We start from the raw sequence: 8149 nt of genomic DNA, 5'->3' as shown, positions 1-8149 counted from the left end.
GTGCAGGTGCAGAAAGTGAAGTTAATTATTTGCCTCAGTTTGTGGTCAGTCTCATCTGGATTCTTGCAAGGCCCCTCTCGCATTTGTCCCCTCCCCCATCCTCGTTCCCTTTGCACGTCTGTCCCCTCCCACCACAGAGGAGGGGTGACTGCTGAGATATTAGCACAGGATTGTCATCAGGGGTCACGATTATCTTTGAAATTTTTGAAAATAGCTCTGTGTTAATGACCTCACTGTTCACCTGTTACTTTCCTCACTGAGCTGAGGCTTTCCTCTTCCCTCTCACGAATCCAATCGTGTGGAATTGCCTGGCGGACACCTACAGGCTGATGAAGGCTGATTGAAGACAAGGGAAGAACCTACAGATTAAGATGAAGAACCACATTAAGATACCTCATTCTACTTGCCAGGGAACTGAGGGCTCAGAGGTAGATTCCTAAGAGGTGGTTCCTAAGGGGCGTCCTGAGGCTGAAGTGGGGGTGGGCGGGGCAAAGGGGAAAGGGAGGAGCTGCATATGCAAAGCACCCCCCGCCCCGAGCCCACAGAACCTGGCCTTCAGGAAGAGCCAAGAGTGGGTCAGAGGCACTGGAGATTAGTGTTTCATCAGGAGAGGGGCTGTAGTGAGGAGGTAAGTAGGAGCAAAATCCTAAAAGGCCTTAAAACTATGCTTAAGTCTGCACTTTATCTTGTGAGAAATGCATAGCCATTGATTTTAAACCAGGGCACGACATGATTAGGTTTGCTTTTTCTTTTTTCTTTTTAATTTTTTTTTAATGTTTATTTATTTTTGAGACAGAGTGTGAGCAGGAGAGGAGCAGAGAGAGGGAGACACAGAATCTGAAGCAGGCTCCAGGCTCTGGGCTGGCAGCACAGAGCCTGACGCGGGGCTTGAACCCACAAACAGTGAGATCATGACCTGAGCTGAAGTCGGCCGCTTAACTGACTGAACCACCCAAGGCACCCGTAGGTTTTCTTTTTAGAATGATCATTGGTACCCAAATGTGGAAAATAAATTGGACAAGAGTGTGGGGACGTCTGTTAGGAATCTCTGCTTCATCCTGGCAAGAGATGAAAAGAACATTGACAAAAGAGAGAAGAACATTCTTTCATTCCTTCGCTCATTCACTAATTTGACATTCACCCAGTGTTTTTGCTGAGCATCTACTATGCGCTGGCATTGTACTGTGTTGCATGCAGGGAAGAGGATAAACTTGGCGTCTGCCTCTACGCAAACGGAACATTCACTTGGCCACCGAGGCAGGTATGAAGGCAATCACAGTTAGCGTGTAAGTGCTCAGATGGTACGTAGTATTTTTGCAGCATGTGTATCAGGAGCACGTTCTAAGGGATGTGGGGCTTCCTGAAAAACTCCTCCAAAAATGATGTCTAAGCTAAGACCCAAAGGAGGGGCAGGGGCTGGCCAGATGAAGGAAGGGGTAGAAAGGACTCCAGGTAGATTAAAAGTGGGTGCAACCACCTGGAGACGAGAGACAGCAGGGCTTTTTGAATGAATTAGAAGGTTGGGTATGACTAGACCCCAGGAACTATTAAGGGATGAAGCTAGTGAGGTAAGCACGGACCCGATTCCAAAGGGCCTGCCAACCACATGAAGGAGGCTATATAAGAGGAATGGGTGTTGCTGCGGGCAGGGAAGTTCAGATGGACATCTTGGAAAGATCCCAGTCTAGAGGATAACTGGACAAATAGAAAAGAGGTAGAATGGGCAGGACTTGGTGAACCATTAGAGGGGTGCCTGTGGAAGAACGTGGGGACTCCCAAAGTTTCAGGCTTGGGTGTCATGAAACAGTAAGAGAAGGGCAGGATTAAAATGGAAGACGTAAGTTCCACTGGGACATGTGGATCTGGAGGGACATCTGTGTGGCATTCTATAGCGGACACTCCTGTGATATTCCACCCCGTGGGGCGTGCAGGACCCATGGATGGTGCAGAGGTCATGGGATGGGGGAGATCAGAGAGACGGGTCTGTGGGGTAAGAAGAGAAGAGAACCAAGGAGGCAAGTGTGGGGGGATTCCAACATTTATGGCTCAGGCAGTGGAGGACTCTGCCCAAGAGGCTGGAAGGGGGCAGCCAGGAGGACAAGGAGAGCTCAGAGGAAGGAATTGTGCATGCCAACGAGGGAGTTTCAAGAGGGGCAGAGGGCAAGTGTGTCAACCACCTTGGAGAGGTTTGGTAAGACAAGGATGAAAAATGGTCATACAGCTTGGCAAGAAGCGGGTCTACCACAACAGGTGCGGTGGTGGGAGGTGAGAAGAGGGGCTGCTGGTCAGTGAGGGGGGAGGCCAGTGCTGTCCTTGGTGGGGGAACCACATCTCGGTCCATCAGGGAGGTACAGTGGAAGCAGCAGGCACAAAGGCAGCAGGAGGAGGCCAGTCATCAGGAAGCGGAGACCCAGCCTAGGGGAACAGACATGTTTAAATGATTAAAGACCAGTGATTCTGGCTGGTAAGGGATGAAGAGCCACTGACCACATTCATTACTGTTGCTATTAACTTCCAGCTTTAATTATATTCCCCCAGACAGGAAGTAAGAATTCAATAGATGTCACTTAAGCACTCATCAGACATTTATTGAGCACTTACTATGGGCCATGTGCTAGAGTTATAAATGGCCTGGTGCCTATTCTCCAGCATCTTATGTCTTTGAAAATGCTTGCCTTTAAAAAAGGCAGAGTAAAACCCTAGATTAATTTCCAAAGCATCAAAAACGATGAAGAATGTAGATTCTTCATGAAGTCTTGCTTGATTTTTGTTATGTTGGGTGCAGAGTTCCATGAAGTTTTTGCCTTTACAATTCATGTTCCCAAAGGTCCAAGGGGTCAGACAGCATTGAAGTCAAATACTCAAAACCCAAAGCTGGAGTTCAGTGTGAGTGGCGCCCCAGCCAGGGAATTTGGGGTCAGGGTTTGGATGGAGAAACAGACCACAAGGCAGAGACTGGAAGATCAGGGCTGGTGGCACTGTGGGACAAGTTCAAGACCAAACATAAGTGGTATTATCCACAATGGATATGGATTGAGAATGGGAAAATTGCCTTTCATTTATTTGCTATGTTGTTTTGGGAGGGAAATACACCTAAAATGTTAACAGTGATTATCTCTTGGTGGAGGGATTATGGGTGACTTGATTTTCTTCTTCATAACTTTTCATATTTTAAAATTTTATAAGGACTAGTATTAATTTCATAATCTGAAACACTGCTAGCTTTTTTTTTAATGTTTTTATTTAGTATTTTTGAGAGACAGAGACAGAGCATGACTGGGGGAGAGGCAGAGAGAGAGGGAGACACAGAATCTGAAGCAGGCTCCAGGCTCTGAGCTGTCAGCACAGAGCCTGACTCGGGGCTTGAACTCATGAACTGTGAGATCATGACCTGAACTGAAGTTGGCACTTAACCAACTGAGCCACTCAGGTGCCCCCAAACAATGCTAGTTTTAAAACATGAAAGGAAATATCAGCAAAAGGCAGAATGATGAAAAAGAACGTTTCATTTTTTAAAAAATGGTAGGAAATAGAGTATTGGTAGGAGAAATACCCAGAAGTAACATTGGAGAAGCAGGGATCGCATGCTAGGCTTAACTTTGTCACAAGTTTGGAGTGGTCCTGTCATTTCCTACAATCTATTTATCATAAAATCGAGGAATAGATCTGAAAAGGACGGTATGGTTGTGTGCCACACTGGGAAATGACTTGTCCTAACATGATAGTCATTTCATCTTGAAATTCTCAGGGAGAAAGTATAGCATGAGGGCAAATAAATATTAAGAGTTATAATTCTTGGGACATCTGGGTGGCTTAGTTGGTTAAGCGTCAGACTTCAGCTCAGGTCGTGACCTCACGGTTTGTGGGTTCCAGCCCCGTGTCAGGCTCTATGCTGGCAGCTCAGAGTCTGGAGCCTGCTTTTGATTCTGTGTCTCCCTCTCTCTCTGCTCCTCCCCTGCTCACGCTCTGTGTCTCTCCTTCAAAATTAAGTAAACCTTAAAAAAAAGTTATAATTCTTTTTAAATTTTTTTATGTTTACTTATTCATTTTGAGAGACAGAAAGAGCAAGAGCACAAGTTGGGGAGGCGCACAAAGAAGGAGAGACAGAACCCCAAGCAGGCTTTGCACCATCAGAGCAGAGTCTGAGGCAGGGCTCGAACTCCCTAACTGAGAGATCATAACCTGAGCTGGGATCAAGAGTCGGATGCTTAACTGACTGTGCCACCCAGGCGCCCCAAAAGTTATAATTCTTAATTGTGACATTATTATTCATGAGAAGAAACAGATTTGATGTCTCTGATGAGAGAGTGACATATTCCAAAATGAAGAAAGGTCACTAACTGGAATAGAGTTTTTAAGGTTAATTTGTTAAGGGGGGAGTTTATGTCTTAAGAGACATGAGAGGCTATTCTTAAATTCGATGTTTTTAAAGTTTATTTATTTATTTTGAGAGAGAGAGTGCACGCACAAGTGGGACGGGGCAGAGAGAGAAGGAGAGAGAGAATCCCAAACAAGCTCTGCAGTCAGAGTGGAACCAATGTGGGGCTCGAACCCATGAACCATATCTTGCCTTGAGCCTAAGTCGTATGCTTCACCGACTGAGCCACCCAGGTGTCCCCTAAATTCAACTTTAATGAGTATTTGTGGGTAGGTAGGGAGATAGGTGGAAGTCATGTTTGGGGTGTATATCCTTGTTTTAAAGACAAATTCCCTTTTATTAGCCTCATAGGAGGGGGCTTGCTTTTCTTTGTACCAAATCTCTAAACAAAAGAAGCAAGGTGTTGGTCCTACCAGTTGCTGCTTGTGTTGGTAGGTGAACGAGCATGCTACCACTGGTGGACATGAACGGAAGTGCTGCTTTCCGCACCCATTCCAGACTTGCAAGAAAGAAAACCTACCCAGAATCTGGAAGGAATCCAGAAGACACGGACAAACCCACAGCTCTCCCTTGAGAGAGAGGTGTGCCCTTTCATTTCTCAGGTCTACTGAAGCCAGAGAAGATTAATTGAGGGATTGCTTGCCTCCGAGGCATTTCACTTAAGCAGGCTCGGTCCTGGATCAGCAATGTTCCAGGCTGTCAGGAGAAACACACACTTGGGCATCTCCTGTGTGAAATCCCCATAACCACAGCTTCTGACTGAGGGCTTTGTAAACCCTCTCCACCCTCGGGGGCCAAAGAAATCTGGTACCAAACAGCCCTGGGTAGGTCTCCCCTTCTTGGCCATGTCTTCAAAATAAATTGGAGAGAATGATTACGGCTGAGTTTGAGAATTTACTGGCCTAATTCTTAATTAAATTCTCTTGATGGAAAACAAATTTATTCTTCTATAAAACAAAATCTGAGTTTAGAACCCATCTAGGATTTTTCAATACCCTCAGGGTCAACTTAAAAATCCCATTGCCTTTCTTTCCAACGCAGATGTCCAGCAGGATGCTGTGATGGGGGTTTCCTTCCAAGAGACTCAGCTTGACAAATCTGGTCACAAAGTGAAAAATATTGATAAAGGTGTTCAAAATAACACACAATTCCACTCAAGATATTTGGCCCATCTTTAGCCTCAGTCATTTGCCTGAGTAAAATAAAGCAAGGAGCTATTTAGTCAGGGTTTTTTGGGGGGGGGGAGGGGGTTTTAGGGGGGTAGATTTTAGCATCTGTAAACATAATTATTTAATTCCTACATATTTAAGTCTATTAATGAATTTTTGTGAATACTGTGAGGTAAGGACACACACACACACACACACACATATTTTTTGCCTCCATATCTTTGTTGAAAATCAACTGATCATAAAGGTAAGGGCTTATCTCTGGACATTCTATTCTGTTCCATTGCCCCATATATCTATGCTTATGCCAATATAAGATTGTCTTAATTATTATAGCTATATAGTTAAGTTTTTAAATCAGGTAGTATAAGTCCTCCAACTTTGTTCTTCTTTTTCAAAATTGTTTGGCTCTTCTAGGTTCTTTGAATTTCATATAACTTTTAGGGTCAGGTTGTCAAACTCTACCAAAAAACTAATGAGATTTTAATAGGGATTTCATGTAATTTCTAGATCAATTTATGAAGGATTTCCCTTTTTTTTTTTTAAAGTGTCTACTTATTTTCGAGAGAGAAAGAGCATGAATGCTAGTTGGGGAGGGGCAGCAAGAGAGGGAGAGAGAGGATCCAAAGCAGGCCCCATGCTGACAGCAGAGAGCCCGATGTGGGGTTTGAAGTCACCAGCCACCAGACATGAGCTGAGCTGGTTGGTTGCTTAACTGACTGAGCTACCCAGGTGCCCCAGAAGGATTACCCTCTTAACTATATTGAGCCTTCTAGTCTATGTACATGGTACATCTCTCCATTTATTCAGATCTTCAGATAAATACCTGGTAACGTTTTCTGGTTTTAGTGCATAGTTCTTGCACTTCTTTTGTTAAATTTATTTCCAAGTATTTTATTTTTTGATGCTATTGTGAATGGAATTGCTTTTTTTAAAAAAAAAAAATTAAATGTCTATTTTTGAGAGAGAGAGAGACAGACAGAATGTAAGTGGGGGAGGGTCAGAGAGAGAGGGAGACACAGAATCTGAAGCAGGCTCCAGGCTCTGAGCTGTTGGCACAGAGCCCGACACATGGTTCGAACCCACAAGCCATGAGATCATGACTTGAGCCAAAGTCAGATGCTTAACCAATTGAGCCAACCAGGCACCCCTGGAATTACTTTTTAATTTTATTTTTAGATTGTTTATTGTTAGTATATTGAAATACAATTAATTTTGTGTATTGGTTCGTTTATCCTGTGGCCTTGCTGATCTGGTTTACTAATTCTAGTAAGTTTTTGGAAACTCCTTAAAATTGTCTACATACAGGATCATGTTGTCTATGAATAAAGACAGTTATGCTTCTTCTCTTTCCAATCTATATACCTTTTATTTGTTTATTCTTGCATTATTTCACTGGCTAGAGACTCTGGGACAAAGTTGAATAAAAGTGGTGAGAGAAAATACTGTTCCCAGTCTTAGAGGGAAACATTAGTTTTTTTTTTTTTTTCACTGTTTTATCTACTTCTTTTTTTTAATGTTTATTTTATTTTTGAGAGAGAGAGCAGGGGAGGGGCGGACAGAGAGGGAGACAGAAGATCAGAAGCAGGCTCCGCACTGTCAGTGCAGAGCCCGACGAGGGACTTGAACCCATGAACCATGAGATCATGACCTGAGCCGAAGGCAGATGCCTAACTGACTGAGCTACCCAGGTGACCCAGCTTCTTTTTATTTTTTAGCTTGTGGTGAAATATGAAAGTCATAACATAAGATTTATCATTTTAACCATCTTTAAGTGTGCAATTCAGTGGCATTGAGTACGTTCACATTGTTATACAACCATCACCACCATCCAGCTCCAGAACTCTTTTCGTCTTCCCAAACTGAAACTCTGTACCCCCTAAACAAAAAATCCCCATCCCCCTATCTTTCCAGCCCTGGACAACCACCATTCTACTTTCTGCCTCTACAGATTATACTATTCTAGATACTTCATTATCAGTGGAATCATACCGTATTTATGTTTTTGTGACTGGTTTATTTCACCTAGCATAACGCCCTCAAGGTTCATCCATGTTGTAGTATGTGTCAGAAGTTCCTTCTTTTTGGGGCGCCTGGGTGGCTCAGTCAGTCAAGCTTACAACTCTTGGTTTAGGCTCAAGTCATGATCTCATGGTTTGTGAGTTTGAGCCCCACATTGGGCTCTGTACTGGCAGTGTGGAGCCTGCTTGGGATTCTCTCTCTCCTTCTTTCTCTGCCCCTCCCCTGCTCTCTTTCTCTCTTTCTCTCTCAAAATAAATAAATAAACTTAAAAAAAAAAAAAAAAAAAAGAAGTTCCAGAGCACCTGGGTGGCTCAGTCGATTAAATGTCCAACTTTGGTTAAGGTCATGATCTCACAGTTCGTGAGTTTGACCCCATGTCGGGCTCTGTGCTGACAGCTCAGATCCTGGAGCCTTCTGTGGATTCTGTGTCTCCCTCCCTCTCTTCCTCTCCCTTGCTCATGCTCTCTCTCTCTCTCTCTCTCTCTCTCAAAACTAAATAAAAATTTTAAACATTAAAAAAAAAAAAGAAGTTCCTTCTTTTTTTTTTTTTTCAACATTTATTTATTTTTGGGACAGAGAG

At 43.6% G+C, this 8149-nt stretch overlaps 1 protein-coding gene across 1 annotated transcript in view; it reads left to right on the top strand.

Annotated features, from left to right (window-relative positions):
* The first annotated feature begins 4882 nt into the window (after positions 1-4882).
* LOC121020510 (60S ribosomal protein L39-like) overlaps positions 4883-8149 on the top strand; it is a 22235-nt gene continuing 18968 nt past the window's right edge. Inside the window, exon 1 of the mRNA XM_040460566.1 lies at positions 4883-5202. The gene's annotated coding sequence lies outside the window, so the exon portion shown is untranslated. The remainder of the gene's footprint in view (positions 5203-8149) is intronic.

The sequence above is a fragment of the Herpailurus yagouaroundi genome, unplaced genomic scaffold (assembly GCF_014898765.1).
Source record: "Herpailurus yagouaroundi ecotype Mexico unplaced genomic scaffold, PumYag 250, whole genome shotgun sequence".
Classification (NCBI taxonomy): Eukaryota; Metazoa; Chordata; class Mammalia; order Carnivora; family Felidae; genus Herpailurus; species Herpailurus yagouaroundi.
This window is presented reverse-complemented; position numbering and strand designations above follow the sequence as displayed.